The following is a 25,228-nucleotide window of genomic DNA, read 5'->3' on the forward strand; positions in this document are numbered from 1 at the left end:
TATTGCCTAATAAACTACATTTAGTAATTCATCACATTTACAGTTTCTCTGCTATGAGTTTACAGCTACAGTGTATGAATATTTCAACAACATGGATATGAAATAATGTATTGCTTTATGCTAGACAGAAAACCCTATTATAGCTAATATGTACAGTCAGGGGACTTACTTAAATGAGTGATTTTCTAAATCACTGATTTAAGTAACATTATTTCCATTAAGATTGGAAGTAAGAGTTGTCTTTCTTTAATAATCACCTATTTCAGTAGAACAAATCAATCACTAAAAGAAGTGATTTAATTTTATTATAGCTTTAAATATAGAATACTAATGATCCAGAGACTAATTATGATTCTAAAATTATCAGAACCAACATCTGTGTTGTCTAGGATGACCAGGTCATTTCAGGTGATGACCTTGTACTGAATCTAGGATAATGACATTAAAATCACTTGTTGAAGTATCATACCTCAATTTCCTTCCCGAAAATCACTTATTTAAGTATCATTATTTTAATAACCCCCACTAATTTCAACACCCCCGAACAGTGAAAATTTGAACAGTGAAAATTTTATCGTGAACAGTAGAATTTTATTACATAATCTGAAAGATGAAACTTTGAACTTTACAGGAAAAATACTCCCACTGCTGGGAAAAATCTGTTAAGAAAGTATCAGTTCATTATGTAAAGACATTATTATAGCATTTTTTTCAACTAAAATATAATTTGCAGATAAATGATAGCATCAAAGGCATAAACCTTGCTACATAAAAGAAGCAAAAAGTTCATTTTTATTCAATTTTATTAATAAAAAGGTATTATTTAAACATATGTTTTTAAAGTTTTGATAAAAATACAAAATCACAATTTGTGTCAAAACTTCAAATTTGCTACTCAAATAAGTGATTTAAAAATCACTTATTTCAGTAAGTCCCCTGACTGATGTATATATTTATTTATGTAAATAAATACTGTTTACATAATTTAAAGTTTCATAATATTCTGAATTAACTGCACAATTTACCTGAATCACTTTCCTTCTTTCTATATAACAGATCTATGTAGGCCACATATATATATATCTAACAGGACATTATTGTTTTTATATTTCTGTTCTCTTTTCTTCAGCATTCGATCACTATGTTTTAGACCTAAAAAAAAAGAGTATCTAAATAATATTCTTTTTGTGTTGAAAAATAACAAATCTAGTCCCAGTTTCAATTCTAAAATAAAATAGTTGCCCCCTTTATAAACACATTAGACATGTGTCTGTGTCAAGTCAAGAAGATTAACACAAGTTACAGGGCCAAATATTTTCAATGTAAATGAGATGTGCTAAGGCTTATATAATATATATATATGCATTCCATTAAACATTGGCCTACCACTTATGGTTCCTCTTGAACTGACCAAATCACAAACTGATACATGTAAAGTTAAACTAAGCAAAAGTTTTCGTCAATATAAAAAAGAAGATGTGGTATGATTGCCAAAGAGACAACTATCCACAAAAGACCAAAATGACACAGACATTAACAACTATAGGTCACCGTACGTAGACCATTACTGAGGGGGCATGGCCAAGTAATCTGCATGGAAATGAAATGTGCCAATGGCAATGCTAATACAACTGCATACCAAATATCCTTAAGTAACCACTAATGGTTCACGGTAAACTAGACCTATTCACAAACTAGTACATTGTTGCCGCCACCACCAGAAATTTTAACCTGAACTTCGCACTATCATTTTCTATGTTCAGTGGACCATGAAATTGGGGTCAAAACTATAATTTGGCATTAAAATTAGAAAGATCATATCATGGGGAACATGTGTACTAAGTTTCAAGTTGATTGGACTTCAACTTCATCAAAATCTACCTTGACCAAAAACTTTAACCTTAAGCTAACAGACACACGGACGGACGAAGGGACGGACGGAGGCAGACCAGAAAACATAATGCCCCTATACTATCGTAGGTGGGGCATAAAAAAGAAAAGAAATGTTAAAATTTGTCATTTAAGGACAATAACTCAGGGGTTTAAATTAGCATTGGTCCGAGGTCCGCGACCTTTCACTATTGCAATCGGACTTTTGTATTGGTTACTAGCTACGCCCGATGGACCTTCAATTTAAAAGAAAATAAAAATTAACTTTGCCAACCTTTTCAATAAACCAAAATTTCCTAACGATCTCAAACTTTATTTTCATCGTTATTATTCATGACAGCGATGTTCATTTTGTTCAATCGACCGTTAGCTTTAAACCGAAAATGGCCAATAAGTAATGTGTAAATCCGAGTAAAATCGTATCTGACTGACAAACACAACATTGAACAAGAGTGCACACTCTGAAATGTCTCGCCATCTTTACTGATCATTGATATTATGTTGATAGTCCTCAATATAAACCTTTATTACAACTGTCACATACGTGTAAACTAAACATTGACCAATGAACCATGAAAATGAGGTCATGGTCAGATGAACCATGGCAGACAGAAATGTACAGCTAACAATTCTTTCATACAACAAATATAGTTGACCTATTGCTTATAGTTTAAGAAAAACAGACCAAAACACACAAACTTTATAACAACGAGCAATGAATGAACTGTGAAAATGAGGTCACGGTCAAATAAAACATGCAAAACTGACATAAATCATAAAATATTTCCATACACCAAATATAGTTGACCAAATGCATATAGCATTAGAAAAATAGACCAAAACCCAAAAACTTAACTTTGACAACTAAATCATGAAAATGAGGTCAAGGTCAGATGACACATGTACACCTTACAATCATACCATACACCAAATATAGAAGACCTATTGCATACAGTACAAAACACAAAAACACAAAAACTTAACTATAACCATGAAAATGAGGTCAAGGACAAATGATACCTGCCAGTTGGACATGTACACCTTGCAGTCCTTCCATACACTGAATATACATGTACTAGACCTATTGCTTATAGTATCTGAAATATGGACTTGACCACCAAAACTTAACCTTGTTCACTGATCCATGAAATGAGGTCAAGGTCAAATGAAAACTGTCTGACGGGTATGAGGACCTTGCAAGGTATGCACATACCAAATGTAGTTATCCTATTACCATGATTACTCATAATAAGAGAGAATTTAACATTACAAAAAATCTTAACTTTTTTTTCAAGTAGTCACTGAACCATGAAAATGAGGTCAAGGACATTGGACATGTGACTGACGGAAACTTCGTTACATGAGGCATCTATAAACAAAGTATGAAGCATCCAGGTCTTCCATCTTCTAAAATATAAATCTTTTAAGAAGTTAGCTAACGCCGCCGCAGCCGGATCACTATCCCTATGTCGAGCTTTCTGCGACAAAAGTCGCAGGCTTGACAAAAACAATGGATGCATATACCAGAAATGAAGACAATTACAATACCGGATCAGATTCCAGGGTTGGATAATCATGATAATGGTTAATTCCGGATTTGCTGATCAAATACAATAAAAAAAATCCAGGCAGGTGACAAAATTCATCTTTGATGATGAAATAATAATTCAAATATGAAAACCAAAAGTTATATGGAAAAGAAAGACAAAGCAGGAAATATTTTATACAGAAACTCAAAATTACTTTTAGTTCACAAATTTTCATTCCAAAATCCAATAAAATTAGACAGTAATTTTTTTTACGGATCACTATCCGTATATAGAGCTTTCTGTGACAAAATCGCAGGCTCAACAAACACTACAACACCAACAGCAACACCCTCCCCATTACAAAAAAAAAAATTATGTGAATTCAAAATATACAAGACAATTACATTTATTATTAAACATGTTATACAACATGTACAACAGTGACACTGACATGAAACCATGAAGCTAACCTTTCATCAAAAACACATTAATTTTGTATCTTATAAGGCCACACTTAAAAAAAATATTTTGGTTTGCCCAAACCCTACCCAAGGTAGAGACTGTGGGTAGGTAGGTAGGCTTTTTTTTTTCGGCAAAGATAAAATGAAGTGTCAGATGTTCTTTAGTCATGTTAGTCTTCATGCCTATATCATTAAAAAAAAAACTTTTTCACATCAGGACAATAAAAGATTTTGAGAAGGCACCTTTTTTCTGGGTAGGTATACTTTAAATTACAATGTAGGGTTAGGGCAAACAAACACAATTCTTTTTTATGGCCTTGAGTTAAGAAATATTTCAAGTAAAAGTAGGGCCTGGAATCACAGGCACTTGTTTCTATCCATAGGAAGGTCGACTATCCATATAAGCACTTGTTTCTATCCATAGGAAGGTCGACTATCCATATAAATTCTATTTATATGGATAGTCGACCTTCCTATGGATAGAAACAAGTCCCTGTGCCTGGAATTCAGATTGTGGACCTTTCAGTTTGGAGTGTCAAAGGTCCTGGACCTTCCAGTACGGTACCAATTGTTAAACTGAACCCCTGTAACTCCTGTAAGAAGTTGTCTGACAGTTTTGATGTATATATGAACAATTGGTAGGGTTTAATAATTTGTACATTTTAACTCCAGTCAGATTTTCTCTATTGAAAATGGTTTTCAAAATAAAAGACAAAAAAAAAACCTATGTTCTATTTTTAGCCATTTCGTCCCGCCTTGGTTGGCAGTTGGGGTCATAGGACACATTTTTTTAAAATTAGATACCCCAATGATGATTGTGGCCAAGTTTGGTTAAATTTGGCCCAGTAATTTCAGAGAAGATTTTTGTACAAGTTAACAGACAATGACAGACGTCAAGGTGAACTAATAAAACTGCTTCGTTGAGCCCAGCTGGATACGCCTGCAGAGGTCCAACCCTTAACAGTCGGGGCAAAATGGACACAATATTCAAGCTTGATACAGGTCTGAATTTGGAATGTAATTAAATATTTTACATATTATAGGTTTCAGAATAAATGTAGTCAAAGAACTTGAAATTGGTTATATGAATTGAATTTATATTCAATTAAAGATTTTTTTGCTGTTGTGCAATACAATGTGCTGTTGCGCAATACTTAGTAAATCTGTTGTCAGACTATAAACAAATAAAGTTCAATTAAATCTCAGTCATATTAGAAATTTATGAAGATCAAAAGTGAGCTTACATCAATAGATATAAACAATTCACCAAAGTTTCATGATAATTGCTGAGTTATTGTCCGAAAACTGGAAAATCCCCCCTTTTTTAATGAATAAAACCCCATAACTCAGAAATGTAAAATGTAAAATTTATAAAATTCTAAAGGGAACTTACATTAATAGATATAAATAATTCACCAAAGTTTCATAAGAACTGCTGAAAGCATTTTTTAGTTTTTGTCTGAAAACTGGAAAATCAGACTTTTTTTATGAACAAGAGTGCACACACAGAAATGTCTCGCCTTCTTTACTAATCATTGATATTATGTTGATACTCCTAAATCTAAAGCTTTATTACGACTGTCACATAGACATAACACGAATCATGAAAATGAGGTCAAGGTCAGTTGAACCATATGCCAAGCAGACATGTACAGCTAACAATGCTTCCATACAACAAATATAGTTGACCTATTGCTTATAGTTTAAAAAATAGACCAAAACACAAAAACTTAACACTGAGCAATGAACCTTGAAAACCAGGTCAAGGTCAAATAAAACCTGCACAACTGACATATAGCTCATAAAATATTTCCATACACAAAATATAGTTGACCTATGACATATAGTATTAGATAAAAAGACCAAAACTCAAAACCTTAACTTTGACCACTGAACCATGAAAATGAGGTCAAGGTCAGATGACATCTTTCCGCTAAACATGTACATCTTACAATCATTCCATACAACAAACATAGTAAACCTAGTGCATAAAGTATGAGAAAAACAGACCAAAACACAAAAACTTAACTATAACAACTGAACCATGAAAATGAGGTCAAGGTCAGATGACATCTGCCCGCTAGACATGTACATCTTACAATCATTCCATACAACAAATATAGTAGACCTATTGCATAAAGTATGAGAGAAACAGACCAAAACACAAAAACTTAACTATAACCACTGAACCATGAAAATGAGGTCAAGGTCAGATGACACCTGCCAGTTGGACATGTACACCTTACAGTCCTTCCATACACCGAATATACTAGACCTATTGCTTATAGTATCTGAGATATGGACTTGACCACCAAAACTTAACCTTGTTCACTGATCCATGAAATGAGGTTGAGGTCAAGTGAAAACTGTCTGACGGGCATGAGGACCTTGCAAGGTACGCACATACTAAATATAGTTATCCTATTACTTTCAGTAAGAGAGAATTTAACATTGCAAAAAATCTGAACTTTTTTTTCAAGTGGTCACTGAACCATAAAAATGAGGTCAAGGACAATGGACATGTGACTGACGGAAACTTCGTAACATGAGGCATCTATATACAAAATATGAAGCATCCAGGTCTTCCACCTTCTAAAATATATAGCTTTTAAGAAGTGAGCTAACACCGCCGCCGCCGCCGCCGGATCACTATCCCTATGTCGAGCTTTCTGCAACAAAAGTTGCAGGCTCGACAATAAAACCCTGTAACTCAGAAACCTAAAATCTAAAATTTATAAAAATCGAATGGGAGCTCATGTCAATAGATATAAACTATTCACCACAATTTCTTGCAAGTTGGTGAAAGCATTCTTGAGTTATTGTCTGAAAACTGGAAAATCCCCCTTTTTTTAATGAATAAAACCCCATAACTCGAAAACGTAAAATCTAAAATTTAAAAAAAAACAAAAGGGAGCTCACGTCCATAGATATAAACAATTCACCCAAGTTTTATGCAAATTGGTTAAAGCTTTTTTGAGTTAATCAGGGATCTCCATGGATGAAAATTGAACGATGGAGGAACTTTCACCATCATAAACCGTATATACGCCGTACAGTGTAGCGCGATCGAAAGTATTTCATCCCTCCACATAAGGATAGGTGAACATGCTAATTCATTGCTTATTTAAATTATATTTATTTGAATTTTCATTATAAATACTATATATAATTATATTTATTTTCAATAATTGCCGTTTGTAACCCTTCAAAGGCTAAGCCCTCATGCCCCCTCCCTTTCCCTTAGTTGAGAATGACCAATAGCTATCAAGAAGGTCCCAATGTAGTTTTTTTGCTATTTTTGGTAATTGTAATGGGGGTTAAAATTCATGTGGAGGTTATTTTTCACGGACATACTATAGTCAAATTGTCAAATTCAGAATTCATGAACCCATTACAGATATGGCTGGTTTGCAGCAACGACAAAACAAGTCGTACAAGTTATGTAAAAGGTTAAAAAGATTTGTAAAGCGAACGTTGTCAAATGAAAAGGTTTTTAATGACTTTAACTAGCAAATCGATGCTATATGCAACATGCATCTTTTGAGTCTGAATAGAAACCGGAAACGCGGATGTATCAATTTGATTGTAAACTACGAAATGAATTCGGAATTATGATTCGATATTTATTTACAGGAAATATTAAAAGTTTTTACTTTTTAACTTTTAAACTAATTCTATATTATTGTTACAATACAGCAGTACTCGAATTATTTGCGATGAAATAATAATTTCTGTTCTACGTCTGATTTTGTACTTCTTAAAAAGGGGGATGCTGATTGCGTAAGTGAAAATAAAAGCACGTGTTTTACTTGTTAAACTTTGTAACTGGACTATTAATTTATTTATTTAATCTGAATTATCATAAGCATTTGCGGAAACTTAATTAAATAATTCGACAAATGAATCGTATATCTTCAGATAATATTCTCCTGTCTGCTTTGTTGATCTACCTGTACAAGCTCAGGTACAAGTGATTAGCAATCTTAATCCGGATATCCCTCAGGCGTTAGAACTGGATTATACTAATAAAGAAAGCCTGAAGGTTATGCAATTAAATGCATTTGATTATAATTGCTAAAAAAAAAATGGTGTCAGGCTATTAAAACGATCACAGTTTTGAACGATGGCGCAAGTCATTTGACGATGGCGCAAGACATTTGAACGATGGAGCAAGTCATTTGTCGATGGCGCAAGACATTTGAACGATGGCGGGGCGCCATCATTAAACAGGTCATGGAGATCCCTGGTTAATGTCCCACATGTTGACGACGGACGGACAGACGGACAACGGTATACCATAATACGTCCTGTAAACGGGCGTATAAAAACAAGTATGCAAACCGAAGTCTCATAAACATTACATCAATTTAACTGGGATCACCAAAAAAGATTTATCTGCCAGTCTGCACCGTAAGTTACTAGTCCTATGCCCCAGACTAGTAAATCATGTAAATGTTGATTCGGAATAGTGAAAATTTTCAAAATGTTATATAGTCATATAGGGACAAGTTTTGATATTTAGTTTCCAGACTAGTAGATGAAATTTTTTTTGGCGCAGACTGATCTGCCATCTTACAGAAGTGACATTTCAATTTTTCTTGAATGAGTTCTATCCAGATTGATACATACAAAGTAACATTTTTACATTTAACACCTAGAACGGGTAATTAAGGCCAAAAGAATGAAAATAGTTCAAAATACTTACATGCATGAGGAGTCTAGGTAATACAAATAAATAGGGAATGTGTCCATGGGACACAAATAATGCCCCCCGCTTGCATATATCATATAAACATGTAACACACATCAGTGATATTGATTGCCTCATATTACAGCCGAAATTCGGCTTTTTCCCCAAAAGAAAATTCCCAATTACTAAAAAAAATGGCTTAAAATTCCTCCCAAAAAGTTTTACATTTTCCCCAAACAGTGATGGCATTGGTAGTAATGTTTGTAAATTTCGTATTCATGTTATTAATTTGATATTAGGAAGCACTTTTGAGATCCGGTTTTCTGATCAGAATCATCATGGTGTTTGTAACACATGTGGTTTTCAATGCATTAAGTACCATCATTGTTTCTGTTTCTTTCCCCTCTCCGAAAATTTCAATAAAAAATATGCATTTTCCCAATCATGATAAAAAACGGTAGAGGTAGTTTTGAAAAAAAACAACAATATCACTGCACATAACTGAAGAATGATAAAAGTGATGCTACCCCAATTTGTAATTGATCTGAGTTTTGCAGTAATAAGTATATATTGTGTATAAGTTTCATAACATTTGGTTTAGGCAAACTTAAGTAAGAAAACAGAAACGAAAAAATCAGCAATTTTTCCTTTTGTAAAGGGGCATAACTCTAGAACAGTAAAAGTGACACCACCGAAAATCAATCTTGATCTGTATTTTGTGGTAATAAGCATTTTGTATAAGTTTAATAAAATTTGGTTGAGGCAAACTTGTTAGAGAATGGAAACAAAAAATTCAGCTTTTGTAAAGGGGCATAACTCTAGAATGGTTAAAGTGACACCGCCAACAAACTAGATCTGTATTTTGTGGTAATAAGCATTGTGCATAAGTTTCATAACATCTTGTAGAGGCAAACTTAAGTTAGAGAATATAAACCAACATTGGGACATACATTTACATACATGACATACGTATGGAAGGACAAGGGTAAAGCTTATTGTCCCCTCTGCTACGGCGGGGGGCATAAAAACGGAGAGGGAGAAAAACAGAGAATATGAAAAAATAAAACGAGAATTTAATTTTAAGAATGATTGTTGGTTGCCTAACGTCCAGTGGCAAATATTTCATGCATATTCAGGACGAACGAGAATTTGAAAAGTCATGCTTAACATGCCTAACAGATTTCCCCTGTCCTTGGCTCTCCAGTAAACATGGTAAAGAAACTTCTGAAATAAATTTAATTTTTGCACAATTTGTAGAAAACACCCACGTCTTGCTAATTAAAAGTATATACAAATTATTACAATGTATTAATTTGTTGGCAATTTCATAGATAAAAGGGACACTTAATCATTTATTATAATACATGTACATGTATTAATTAGTCATTTCTTCGCTCGTTTCAAAACTTATAAAATGTCATGGATCTATCTATACCATGTATACTGGCTATCATTCAAAAAACATTGCAAAATTGCCCTTCAGATGTCTTTTGGTTGTTTTGCTGTTGGGTTTCTGTCTTATTAAAGTTAACCATATATATCCTTTTATTCATACGCATAAACAAATATCACAAACATACTTTTTTTTGTGATACAGTTCAAAATTAAGAATCATACAAGCTTACAATAAATTACTTCAATATTTATTGGGAAATTCAGGGCAAGTAACTTTTTTCTTGACAAGTAAAATTTAGTTTTACTTGCCTAGCGACAAGTTCTCACAACAAATAACAAGGGATGATTCCAGGTGTTTTCAAATGGGTCCCTTGAACATCAAATTGGGAATTTGTTATGCATACAATCTAAAACGAAATAATATTATTTTCCCGACCTGTAAAAATGGAAAATGTATATGAATTTCCATCTGTACACTGATTGAAGAAGTTATTGGATTCAAATCAGGGTATTAATACATGAATACCATTGCACATGATGCACTATCATCTTAACTTTGGTAAACAATGCATATATATCAGCTAACATAAACCTATGGCAAGCAGTTTAGCTATTTATTCGAATTTCAAACTATCTCAAATTATCCCATAATATATAAGATATCTTACATAACATATACGATTTTTATAAGATATCTCATTTAATATATGAGATATCTTATATAATTAAATTTTCTAAAGCTATCTTATATATTATATGAGATATCTTATATTATCATGATTATATGAGGTATCTTATATATTATATGAGACATCTTATACATTTAATAAGATATCTTATAAAGTTTAAAAACTTTATAAGATATCTTATATGTTTTATACTTAGATATCTTATATACTTATAAGATATCGTATATACTTATAAGATATCTTATATACTTTATAAGATATCTTCTAAAGTTTATAAGATATCTCATTAAGTATATGAAATATCTTATAAATATTTTTTATACAAGATATCTTATATAGTTTATTGGATATAATCTAAAGAAAATTATATAAGATATATTATATGAATTATCTTATAATTTCTATACGATGTCTCTAATGATATATCTTATATGATATATAAGATATCTTAAATAATCTGTTTAAAATTATAAGATATCTTATATAATAAAGAAGATATCTAATATCGATCGCGCGTCTGGCGTATTAAATTATAATCCTGGTACCTTTGATAACTATTATAAGAAAAATATGAGATATCTTATAAACTATAAAAGATATCTCATAAATTTTATAACATATCTCATGAACTATTATGTAAGATATCTCATAATCTTTATAAGATATCTTACAAACTATATAAGATATCTTATGAACTATTATATATAAGATATCTTGAAGTCAGATTAAATAGCAAAACGGCTTGCCATATTAACCACTGAAAAAATCATCCATTGGGTATTTTTTCAACAGATCATCTTTATAAACTTACATTAATTCAAATGGATTTCAAATTGAACTGGCCAATTGTCGAAATCAGAAAAGCAAATACAAAAGGTTATATACTTGACTATAAGATATTTAAAGCAATTGCACCAGGCACCAGTGAACTTTAAAATTATTTGGATCATTTTTATATCTTTTGAAACAGTTCCATAAAGATGACATCGTATTTCAGGGGGGGGGGGGGGGGGGGAGAGCTCATTTCAGGAATAGTCTATCATCAATATTATTTTCAAAAACTTTTGTCTTTTGAGGAAATAGAGCAAACTTCTTTTACAAAACAAGTTTTAATCAAGTAACATAACCGGCTCTGCTGGGCGATCTGCTTTTAGAAGATCAGCGCCCATTAAAATTTATTCATCAATGTTATATCAAAATTTGAATTTGTTCTTTGCCGAGGTCTGCTTTGACATCAATTTTGAAAAAAAGCATGTTTTTGATCAACCTGCTTAGCGATCTACTTTTTTTAATTCAAATACTCCCATAAAATTTTATTCAATTAAATCCGGCTGCTAAAATTGTTTACCTCACGTTGACATAATTAAATCGTTGTTAATAAAATGCGATCGTAGTCAGCATTCTTATCCGGATTTTACTACGTTTTGACGACGAACTATGAAAAATTATAGTTGCCGTAATCTGTGACCTGAAACTTTTCCGGAAATACCGATTTTTTTATTTTATTTTCCTAAATTGGGAATTTATTATTCACAAACATTTGTTTGGGGCCGCTGGCAGATTTAAAATATATAGTGGAATCATCCCTGATAACTCAATCAGTTAGTCTACGTTTAAATCTCCAGTTGAGGGAACAACCATTTAACTTCAAGGGGGGGGGGGGGGGGGGGCTTATGTTTTATTCCTAAATCCCAAGCTTAATAAAAAAAAAAATATTGTGTTCAAGCAGATGACAAAAAAAATATTCTGAATCCAGATTTTGCCCATATATACCTTATAGTGTTAAAGTTTGAAAAAGATAATTTGATTGACAGCGTTGAAAAAAATGAAAAACTACCCAAACAGAAAAATAAATGAACAAATTGCTTTCAAATCATATTCAAATCTCTTTCAAATCGTGATTCTGCGATTTGTTAGTATCATTTGCTTGCGATTCATTAAACAAATCATAAACAAAACAGAATTTTCCAAATTCCCTAAAACTGATTTCTTTTCGATTTCTTTCTATTGTACAGTACCCTTCAAAAGTATCAACTCTCCCACACCCTACACCAACATGACCAAGGAAAATATCGGAGTCACTCCGAAAAACTCCGATATCCCTCCCAAAATGTTGGGAGGAATTTGGGAGTAATCCCTCCCAAAATCAGGTAAATGTTTATTGTGATAGCGAGCTCACTCCCTACACCGAGGAATTAATTGCCCTTATCCTTTTTTGATCTATGCCGGCACACGACTGATAGGGTAATTGGATTACCTGACAGGTAAAGTTGATGTAATAAAAAAACATATTTCCGGTCGACTGTACCATAATTATAATTTTAAAGGTCCTTTATTGGTTAAGATAAATACTTTTGTGTTAAAATTATTTTTATTTTTAATTTTATTTCTTGCTAGCTGATCTAAAAAAAACTTAACCTATAAAGTTTATTAATGTTTGTGTAAAAATAAGTTTATAAATATTTTCGTATTTCTTGCTTGATAATCTAAAAATAACTTTACCTATGTGGACTTGCTTGTTTAAAAAAAAAACGGATATTAACGAAAAAAGTTATAATATTTTGTGGAAAATATAAACTAGAGGCTCTAAAGAGCCTGTGTCGCTCACCTTGGTCTATGTGAATATTAAAGGAAGCAGATGGATTCATGACAAAATTGTGTTTTGGTGATGGTGATGTGTTTGTACATCTTACTTTACTGAACATTCTTGCTGCTTAAAATTATCTCTATCTATAATGAACTTGGCCCATTAGTTTCAGTGGAAAATGTTTTTTTATTTTAATGAAAATTTTATAAAAATTGTTGAAAATTTACTATAAAGGACAATAACTCCTTAGGGGGTCAATTGACCATTTCGGTCATGTTGACTTATTTGTAAATCTTACTTTGCTGAACATTACTGCTGTTTACAGTTTATCTCTATCAATAATAATATTCAAGATAATGACCAAAAATAGCAAAATTTCCTTAAAACTAAAAATTCATGGTCAGCAACCCAACAACGGGTTGTCCGATTCATCTAAAAATTTCAGAGCAGATAAATGTTGACCTGATAAACAATTTTACCCCATGTCAGATTTGCTCTAAATGCTTTGGGTTTTGAGTTATAAGCCAAAAACTGCATTTTACCCCATGTTCTATTTTTAGCCATGACGGCCATCTTGGTTGGATGGCTGGGTCACCGGACACATTTTTCAAACTACTAACCCAAAAGATGATTGTGGCCAAGTTTGGATTAATTTGGCCAAGTAGTTTCAGAGGAGAAGATTTTTGTAAAAGTTAACGACGACGACGGACGACGAAAGCCAAGTGATGAGAAAAGCTCACTTGGCCTTTTAGGTCAGGTGAGCTAAAAAACGCGAAGTTCTACTTCAAATAAAGTCTTTATATCTTTCCTGCATTTTGAATGTGTTTCCAGTCTTGAATTTTTAAAATTGGTCAATTAATATATTATTTTAAAACAACTTTAGATCGGCGAAAACAGGAGTAACCCAAAAGCTACACCAAGCATTTGCACATATAAACAAAACGTGGCCCACTCATGATATGTCAGTCTATAAGAGATGTGTATTGCCGGGAACGAACTTATTTATCCTAATGAGGACTAAGGTGTATATTTCTTAGATCTTCATTGAAGGTCCCGCGAAAACTGCAACTGTTTTATCTAAATTATTTTTTTGTGTATTCTGTATGTTTTTACAAGTGAAAATAGCAGCTTTTCAGTACAGTGTATAGACCGATTCAATGTACATGTCTATTTATTCATACTGGAAATGAATCAATATTTTTAAATTTCAATTACATATTGAAATTTGTGAAATAACTACAGATATAGCTGTTTAAAATGGGTTGAGTCATTGTTGAAGATAATAAAGAAACCAACAATATTTAACACTTGAATAGTGGATAGTTGTCTCCTTAGCAATCATCATCACATCACTTCTGACTGCCGTTTCGAATTTATTGTTGAAGGTCATAAAGAAACATAATTTCTTATACATTTGCATGGTGGATAATTGTCTCATTTTCAATTATAGCACATCTTATTTGGATTACATTTTCAAATTTGCAAAACGTTAAATGTAAATAGCCAGCTGAGTTGTAAGCAATTTGTTTCTGTTTTAGTATGATTTCTTTATGATTTGTTTACTTAGAATATTGTATGAAATGATTTGAAAGAGATTTGTTAATTTTGTAAACTAGAATGGTGTGATTTCATTATGATTTGTTAACTTAGAATATCATATGAATTTGACAGAAATGATTTGAAAATAATTTGTTAACTTACAATATCATATGAAATGATTTGAAAATGATTTGTTAACTTAGAATATCATATGAAATGATTTGAAAATGATTTGTTAACTTTGTTAGCTATCATGGTGTGATTCATTGATGATTTGCTACAATGAATAACATGTTAATGCATTGCAATTTTCTTTGTTTATCTATCTCTCTAACATCCGGTTGAGGTCAAATTCAAATTTCAAATACTGTTCTATATTAACTGAACAAAGAAGGTTGCAAGATGAGGAGTTTTATTCAGTCTATAAAAGATGACGGTAGTAAGGAATCTCTATATTTATAATTTCACATATTCAACTAATACTATTCAAACTATTAAAATTTAGAAACTGTGCATTTCAGTATCTCATTATAAACATGATAATTTTGTACTGTAAGGATTAATTTTCACAATAAAAATGTGTAAAAGATGTGTAAACAGATCGAAACATTCATTTAAAGACTGGCTTCCAGAGCCAGTAGACATAATACACTGGCAAGTTTAATGTTTTAATTGTGCATGATGTTTACTGACCAGGTCCCGGGCAAAATGGGCAAAGGTATATTACAATGTAGCAGATTTGGACCAAGACTAAGAGCCATCACCTATTCGACATCATTCTACTAAGTACACGTGGTTGCCCATGTTTTTTCAAATTTCGTTATAGTCAAATTCGGGAGAGAAGTAAGGGAAACTTACACAGAGTGAACAATTCGTCCCCACCGCCATGACCGCAACCAAAGATAGTATTCCTTTTTACAATTAGAGGAGTAGCTAAATGTATTCAGGGGCAGAACATATGTTTGACTTGGATGTGAATTATTTAATCTGTGAATTGTTGATTGAAGCCAATTTATTTACGATTTGCTTATAATTTGCTTAAGGTAGGAATATATGATTTACTTCTGATTTGTTAAAGATTTGATAACAATTTGTTTGTAATTTCTTAATAATTTGAAAACAATTTGTTTATGATTTGCTTGAGGTAGGAATATGATTTACTTCTAATTTGTTAAAGATTTGATAACAATTTCTTTACAATTTCTTTACGATTTGAAAACAATTTGTTTGTGATTTGCTTGAAGTAGGAAAGCAATTACCTCTGATTTGTTAATGATTTCAAAACAATTTCTTGACAATTTGTTTATGATTTGCTTATGATTTGTAAGCAATTTGTTCGTGATTTGTTAGCTCATTTGCATGTGAAATTTTATCACTTTCAAATCACAAAGAAATCATATGATTTGTTTACCATTTGTTACCATGATTTGTTCCTCAATTTTTTTTGTTTGGGTAAATAAAATTGTTCAGGCTTTGCACGAAAAAAAAATCGGACCCAGAAAAAAACCCATACCCCCCCTTTTTTTTTAAGTTGAATGGTTGCTCCCATACATTTTTAAACAACACCACTTTAAAGAATGACCTGAGGGGCCCACTCCAGTCATACTTCAATGATTCCCTATATAATCAACCAAATTTTTCCCACGAAAAGGGGGGGGGCCCAAGGCCCCCCCTGGATCCGCCTATGCAATTTTTAGAAAAAGTAAACAAATCTAGTTTATTTCTTTCCATAAGCATAGTAAATAGGTCGTTATATACTGGTATTAACGATAAATTTTGATAAATTTATATTTTTTTACATGTCGACCGACTGTCGTTCTAGAAGAACCAACTTTTTTTCGATTGAAATTTGAAGTCTGTTTCATATTGACTTACTTTTCTGTGTTCTCAAAATATCTTGGTTATATCTTACAGTATATCTTAACAAAATCGTCTGTTTTTCCATTTCTTTCACAATTACAGGAAACAGACTTTTGACAGAGGGCGCGAAATATGGTGCGCATATATTGTACAACTCGTTTCAGGACTTATTTCTCCGGAAAATCTCATGGTCCGAGTACACAGTTATTTCGTAGTGCATTTCTTTTAGACAATAAATGAAAATTAAAAAAATCCCACCTGCGCTTTCTCAATAACATTTTTACAGTGTGTTGTACTACTTTTGGGACAAATTATATCAAAATTATAGAAAACTTCATCAGCTCTAACTCAAACTATGGACAATTTTATGTTAAGGGGGTCTTGAAATCTTTTGACAGCTTCCGAAGTGCTAACTTTTGACCTTTTTCAGCTGGACCTAATCACTATTTTACATTAATATTTATGACTCAAATTTTTTTACAGTGTCAAAAATCCTGGATCCGCTCCTGAGTCTAGTATACTAACTGTTCCATAGTATAAAAAATATTGAACAGCTGATCTTTAAAAAAAAAAAGCCCCAATAAAATGCATCATGGATAGGAGGGCTTAGAAGTTGGATGAGCCGGTCCTTCATTTTTATATTCTTTTTTTTTTTTTTACTTTTTGCCCATGTTTTGCTATTCTTTATATTTTAGCACCTTCTTCTTCTTCTCTATTCTTTCCTCCACTATCTGGAGTACCACTACTTTTGTAGTGTAGCACGGATTAGCAACTGATTTACTGTAAGCAACTGTGTGCATGTGCAGGAAGATTATACAGTGTATATGATCGGTGCATATAAAACCAGTATTATTTCGCCTAAATATATTGTTCTAGATACTGGTGTAATGGATGTCAACACAGCCTGGCGTACCCACCACCAATTTACAACGCAACGGCAGTTGGTCTTATCCAAATTGAGCTAAGGCAGCGATCCCAGCTAGGAGCTCAATTCAAACATAAAACTTTAAAATAACTTAATGTCAAATCACTTTTGTAAACGTGCAGGAAACTGTTCCATCACCATACTATATACATTTGAACTCCATATAAATCACATACGTTATATCAATTATACACTAATCAATGTCTATTACTTTAAAAGTTCATGCACTGTGGCATATACTAAAATCTAAAATTACTTCATGTACCACCAAATTATCAATGTTACTGTGGCAATTTGTTACTCAGCATATAACTCAGCTTTTTATTGTTCATTCTGAATTAAACCAATATGCCATCTTTGTTGGTACTTCACTCAAGTTTCCTTACACTGCACCTCAATATTCTGTGTCCTTATTTATATGTCCATTTTTCTCTATTCTATTCTCTATCCGAAGTGCCTACTATGCTCAAAGCAGGCGCGTATAGTAACCCGTACGCAAAAAACGCAGACTTTGCGTACACATCGAAAGTTTGACCAAAAAAAATATGGTAAATCTAATTAGAATAAAACTTTAGTAATAGAATTAATTATAAAGTGTTATAAAAATATGTTAATAGTTACTTTGTAACTATATTCTGTTCCGGAAACTAGTTTTCTCTTTATATTTTCGGGACCAGCATCGTGATTGTGCTTCTGATGCAAACAATTAAAATAGCTGAGTCCTCGGGGTTTCAGAATACAATAAGTGCGTCTACTATGCCTCCTTACTCTGACATCTTTTCTGAAGATTTCAAAATGATGATGCAATAAAACTTGATATTTTATTAAGGGTTATATTTTTGTAACCTATTCGCCGTTTTTTTTTTTACGATCAACGTGTTTTTTACTTTTTTTATTTTATGTTCGGTCGTGCAAGATGCGTGCCTCGTTCATTTAATTATACGTGTCTCGAGATTAAAAGTGCTTATTCTCCATGTGCAAAAATTTAAAGTGCTTGTTTTCCTTGCTTTGTAAAAATAAAAGACTCGTTTTTGAAAGTTGATAAAAAGAACTCGGAATTTAGTTTGAAGATTTTAGAACTTCAAAAGTATTTATATACAAATGAATAGTTAAAGGTTCCCAAACTATGGTGTTATAAACAAGGATTTATACCCGGGAATCTTTAAAGAGGGGGGGGAGGGGCAAGGGGTTTAACTGTTATGCTGTTATGGGGCAATTTAATTCTTTGTTATCTGTTATTTTGAAAATATATTTGCTGTTAGCTGTTATTGTCTTATTCTTTGTTAGCTGTTATTGGGCTTTTAGTTTTTTTTGTTATCTGTTATTGTGATAATGTATTTGCTGTTAACTGTTATTGAAAATTGGAATGTTAGCATTTTTTTTGACAGTCAATATTCGGTATAAATTGAAGATCATTGGCCATTGGGGTCTACCACTACTAATATGTTTGTCCCGTATTCAGAGAAGGATTCCATTAACATATACACATCACAGAAGTGAGGTCCAGGACAATTCAAGTATATCTTATGATTATCCTTTGTAATAAATTCCATTTTTTTTTTATGAATGTGTATTTAGAATTATCTTAATTTTTTGTATGAGAATAATGTTCCTTGTTTTCCGTACGAACATATTAAATTAAAACAATTCTTAATATGACAAAAAGGAAAACATATGGCCAGGAGTATCTTACAAGGATCTCAGTTAAGGACAAGGTCCTAACAACCACTTAACCTTTTATATTATATGGTACATAGACTCAGCTCTGTAATTCTTTTCAAAGCAGAACCAAATGCATTGTACAATGAAAGTTCCAACCATGTACTTGGGTCCGAAGCTGCACATAACTCATTACAAACAAAGATTTATTTCGTTTCAAGCCATTGTTTCCCTACTAAACTATGTATTCTACTTACTAGTACACTTGGTACAATCAAAAACCTCAGCTGATAAAAAATTGTTCAAATAAGGCCTTTGAAAATAGTGGAATAAATTGCTTTTAGAGTGTCAAAATTCGTTCGAAGTACTTGATAAATTGCATTCTTATAATTGGTGCTTTTGATTTTTCTACCCTATATACCACTTTGCCTCATAGTTTTATTAATAAAAATTCACACACCTCATTAAATGGTCATTTAGAAAAAGTCAGAATATTCAAACTCTTTTTTTATTAGCAACAAAGGGAGCTTCAGTCAATATATATAAACAATACACCAACGTTTCATGAGAACTGCTGAAAACATTTTTGTGTTAATGTCTGAAAACTGGAAAATCACCCCTTTTTAATTAATAAAACCCGTTAACTCGGAAACGTAAAATCTAAAATTTATAAAAATTGAAAGTTACCTCATGTTAATAGATATAAACAATTCACCAAAATTCCTTGCTTTTTGAAAGCATTTTTGAGATATTATCAGAAAACTGAAAAAAAAACACCAATTTTATTGAATAAAAACCCATTACCTACCCAGAAACTTAAAATCTAAAATTTATAAAAAAAAAAAAAAAAAAAAAAGGGAGCTCACGTCAATAGATATAAACAATTTCCCAAAGTTTAATTCAAATGGTTAAAGTGTTTTTGAGTTAATGTCCGACATGTTGACAACAGACGGACAACAGTATACCATAATACGTTCCGTGAACGAGCGTATAAAAAATATTATAATATATTGAGTAGTAGTTTAAACACATTCTAGACACATAAATTAATACTAAAAACATAGTCATAAAAAATGGAATGCATTACAAAGGATTATATCCGTAATAAGAAATACTGATTTGTCAAAAACCGAATTATTTTAATATTTCATTTACTGTTATCTGTTTTTGTCCATTTTAATTCCTTGTTATCTGTTATGAGCCAAATCAATTTGCTGTTTTGCTGTTATTGGGACCCCCCTTGCCCCCCCTCTTTAAAATACTTAACATAGTATATGCATGTATGTCGGGCTGGACGGCAACGATAGAACAATCCTTCAGTACCATGAGACGACTAAAGAAATACAATGAAATCCATTCGTTTATCTGGGCTTGTTCTACTGAACATATACCACGAAAAACACATTTGTAACAGACCACGGTTTTGGATAACTGGAAAGGAAATGGTCATTGACTTTCAGAAAAATTTTGAGAATTAAAAGCTAAAAGAAAGACTGTTTGTTCTCTTATAAAATAAAACATAGAGAAATGTGATTTGATTTATGTATGTATTTTCTCAATAACAAAATACCATTTAAGGCTTAGAAATTTGGATTTTCTCAGTGAATGTATAGTAGGTTGAGGCTGATTAGGTAGCAATTAAAATATATGGTGGTGATTTCTGTGAGGTCATTTTCAGTCCCAGGAAATCGCGAGAATGCAGGATTTTGAACCATTTACTCTAGAGCTTCTGGGGGCCTTGAGCGGCACCCAGAACTTTCGCCGTATGACTTCTTTCCCTTGCATTGCGTACACATCAGTTTGGCCTAGCTACGCCCCTGCTCAAAGGATGATGAAACTGTGACCCATTTCATATTACATTGCGTAAAACTCCGAAATACCAGGAATAAGATACTTGTAGAAACAGTTGATGTGCTAAACAATCTTGGAATTCAATTTTATGAACTATTGGACAGTGAAAAGTTACAAATAATTCTGGACATCACACCGGTAGCAACATCAAGGAAACTCTCTCCAGCCAGTGTAGCAAAAGTAAAACGCCTAACTAGACCAGTTACATATAGCCCGCTATAAGATAGTATGCGGATGATAATTATAATAATTATGACTCCAAAAATATTCACTAATCAACTTTACAGAGCGAAAATAACGAACCTATTTTAGCATATATGCATACTAGTTATGCTAGCGGTGACATTTTATTAAAGTGTGCGATCTTTTACTGAAAATATTATAGATTATATAGATAACAGAATTTTAAGCAATTATACATGAAGTATACAATACAAAGGAACTTTTAAAAGAAATGAATATAACTTTTAGATTATACTTTATAATACAGCTTTTAATTCATGAGAACTCCGAGGAAAATTCAAAAAGAAAAATCAAAAATCAAAAGGCAAAATCAAAAGTCCAAACACATCAAACGAATGGATAACAACTGTCATATTCCTGACTTGGTACAGGCATTTTCTAATGTAGAAAATGGTGGATTGAACCTGGTTTTATAGCTAGCTAAACCTCTCACTTGTATGACAGTCGCATCAAATTCCATTACATTGTCAACGATGCATGAACAAAACAAACGTACTCAAAGAGTAAAAATGTCAAAAATAGGGGTACAGCAGTCAATATTGTGTTATCATCTTAATATCACTATAAAACAACAAATGTAACGAAGAAGCACAAAAAGGCATACATCAAATTTAACATACTCATAATGCTTTTCTTATACGACTTAATTTATCTATGTAAAGTCTACCCGTAAAGGATAGAAGGTTTTCAGTACTGGTGTAAAATTGCGCGTTTGAAATTCGCACAGGTAGACATAAAAAAACATTTATGTATACAAATCCTTGATTTATCCAAACTATTAAAAGTCTAAAATACACAATTAACAGGGCACGGGCATGTTTCGTTTCGTGTGTATTTTAGCGTAGACGCCATCTAATTAATGATCGAGTTGACCTCTAAAGTCATCCGATGACCATATAAGCGATGTAAACATAAATATAGATATAAATAGGCAAACTTGTGCTGTTGGATTATTCTAGGGCTATTTAATTTCACATTATAGACGAAAAACAAATGTTTATCATCGTATTTACCTGTATAAGAATGAATTTCTGTCATGTAATTCCTAAGTATCATTTGTGTCAAGTCTTGTTTAAACTAGCAAAGAAGTTTCTGTGACATTTAAAACTCAAAACATGATGTTGAAAGATACATTGTACCAAGAGATGGAAATATAAACTGTATATTGTGTTTCTAAGTAAGAGAGAATCCGGGAAACGATCATAATTCACGATTTTGCATAATTTTTTTCAGAGCATCCCCAAGACCCCTCGCCGAAAATTTTTCGCCTTGCTTCGCTCGGCGAATATATTTTGCCTCTCTTTTAAAAGAGGTTAGTTACGCCCTGCTTGCACAATGTCTGGACATCGGAGGACATGCGACATTGCCAAACCAAAATCTCCCAAGACCGAAAACAGCGGGTCAGAGCTAATTTCAAATATTTTTACAATTTAATGTATTTGTTTTTGATTAGACAAAAGCTATTAGAAAACTCAAGTTTAAAACAAAATTACTAGATTTACAAATGGAATCAACACTTAGAATATAATAGTCATAAAGTAGGACAATAAATGAACAAAAGACAAACCCGGGTACAGATAAGACACATAACTACAAGCAATAGACCATCAACACTGAAAATTAAAAGTAAATTAAAAATATGGGTCACAAAAAACATGCAGGAGCGACATCAGAGAGTGAAGAGAACTTGCTTCTTGCAAGACACTCGCCGTGAAAAATCAAAGTACTGAAGTACTGAACATCGGATGACCGCAAGTTCTTGTGGATGATCAAAAGCAGATGTCACAGAAAAAGATCACATCTCTATATCTGAAAAAAAACTGAGGCTAATGTACAGAAATGTTTTTTTTTCTGAGACAAATTCGTGCGTGGATGAGGAGTAAATGACAGGAAATTCAACCGCACCGTAATAACTATTATATTGTAGTGATACAAATCAGTATACCTTGGACTATTATACTAATATAATAATAGTCCCAGAGTATACACTGGTTTGTTGTTATATATTATATTGATATGACAGTTGCATGTATAGATAATTTTCATTCATTTGCAGAGTTACCGGTCCTTGCCGTGAGTGTCTCAAAACGTTCTGATATATTCTTCCGCAAGCTTTAACACACAATTTGTCGGTACGTGTGCATAGATATTATCAATGATGTTTTTACTTGTATATATACATATAATCCCGGCGAGGAAAGAACCAAAAATTTGCGAAAGCTTTACAGATTTAACATTGCTGGGTTGATTTTTAGACGGAGTTGTATAGACATATTGTACACAGCCATGTATCACCATCATTGCTGGTGATCCGATGGATAAATCTGCTGTAGAGTTGTCACTGACTCAGACGTACTTATAAAATATAATTATTTTCTGTGACTGTATCTTGCATTAATTTGTAGGATCCTTGACTATAGATAATTGAGCTGATCTGTAACAATAACATCTCCACGCCTTATACTGTTATATATACCATGTAGTACGACGCTAGATTAAAACTGACGAGGAAAGGTAACACACGGCCACCGGAAGCTTTATTATTGTGAAGCCCAGGTGGTCATGTGGTCTAGCGGGACGGCTACAGTGCAGGCGATTTGGTGACTCGATATCTCAGTAGCATGGGTTCCAATACCGGCGAGGGAAGAACAAAAAATTTGCGAAAGCAAATTTACAGATCTAACATTGTTGGGTTGATGTTTAGACGAGTTGTATATATATATCTAACGACAAAACATTTTCATATTATTAATTTTTATTAATTTGTGTTTTAAAAAAATATTTTTAGGAGTATCCATTGAAAACATGAATTTAAAACAAGGGATAAGTAATGTTATTTTGAAATAGATTATATCCGCGGATCTATAATTTTTATAGATCGGTTGAAAACCCAAAACTAATATGCATAATGGAAATTTAGGCGATTCACGGTCATACCGCTGTACGGTGTAAAAATTGATATCATATATTAAAGACAAGCTTTTGCTTCAACTTTTTTTTTAAATTTCCGACATGAGGCATTTGCCTCATTTGCCTCCATGTAGTTACGGCCCCGACTCAATCACACGAACAAAAAAAATCTAGTCAACCATGACTACATCCTTTATGGTCACATTCTTTAAACTGAAACAGCTACAAAATATTTATGCCTAACCATCCAATCAGATCTCAAATGGAATAAACATGTAGATGATAGAACAGCAAATCAAATCGACAACTATATTTTCTAAAACGTATTCCGTAAAAGAATCATCCAAACAAATAAAAGAAAGGGCATACATGTCGTTAGTTAGACCCAAGCTTGAGTACAGCTCTTGTGGATTGGACCCTCAAAACAAAAATCAAAACAATCAAATTGAGATGGTCCAGCGAAGAGCTGCCCGCTATACATGTAATATATACCACAATACCAGCTCTGTCTCAAATATCCTCGAACACCTACAGTGGCCTACATTACAATTGAGACGAATACAGACGAGACTAGTGGTTTTCTATAAAATTATACACCAACATTTAGCAATCTACTCTAAAGATCTTCTCATTAAATCAGACAGCAGAACAAGACATAAGCATACCAATCACTATATAAACAAATTCAAACCAGTAAAGATTCTTACAAATTCTCTTTTTATGTGCATACAATTATAGTACCATGGAACCTACTTCCAACCTCAGCAATCCTTTGTACAAAAGTTGACGACTTTAAAGAGCAGATTTCTATATCTGCCGTTTCGCAAATATTCTAAACACTGCATAACATGTACATAGTTTTACCAAGAAATATACATAGGATAACAATCCACCAAAAAATATAATAAAATCACTGTTATATATTTTATTTTTTCTGTTCACCAATGTAACGTATTACTACTGGAAAGTTTATTTCTTTTAAATTGTAAAGAAGTCACGC

This window comes from Mytilus edulis, chromosome 12 (assembly GCF_963676685.1).
Source record: "Mytilus edulis chromosome 12, xbMytEdul2.2, whole genome shotgun sequence".
NCBI lineage: Eukaryota > Metazoa > Mollusca > Bivalvia > Mytilida > Mytilidae > Mytilus > Mytilus edulis.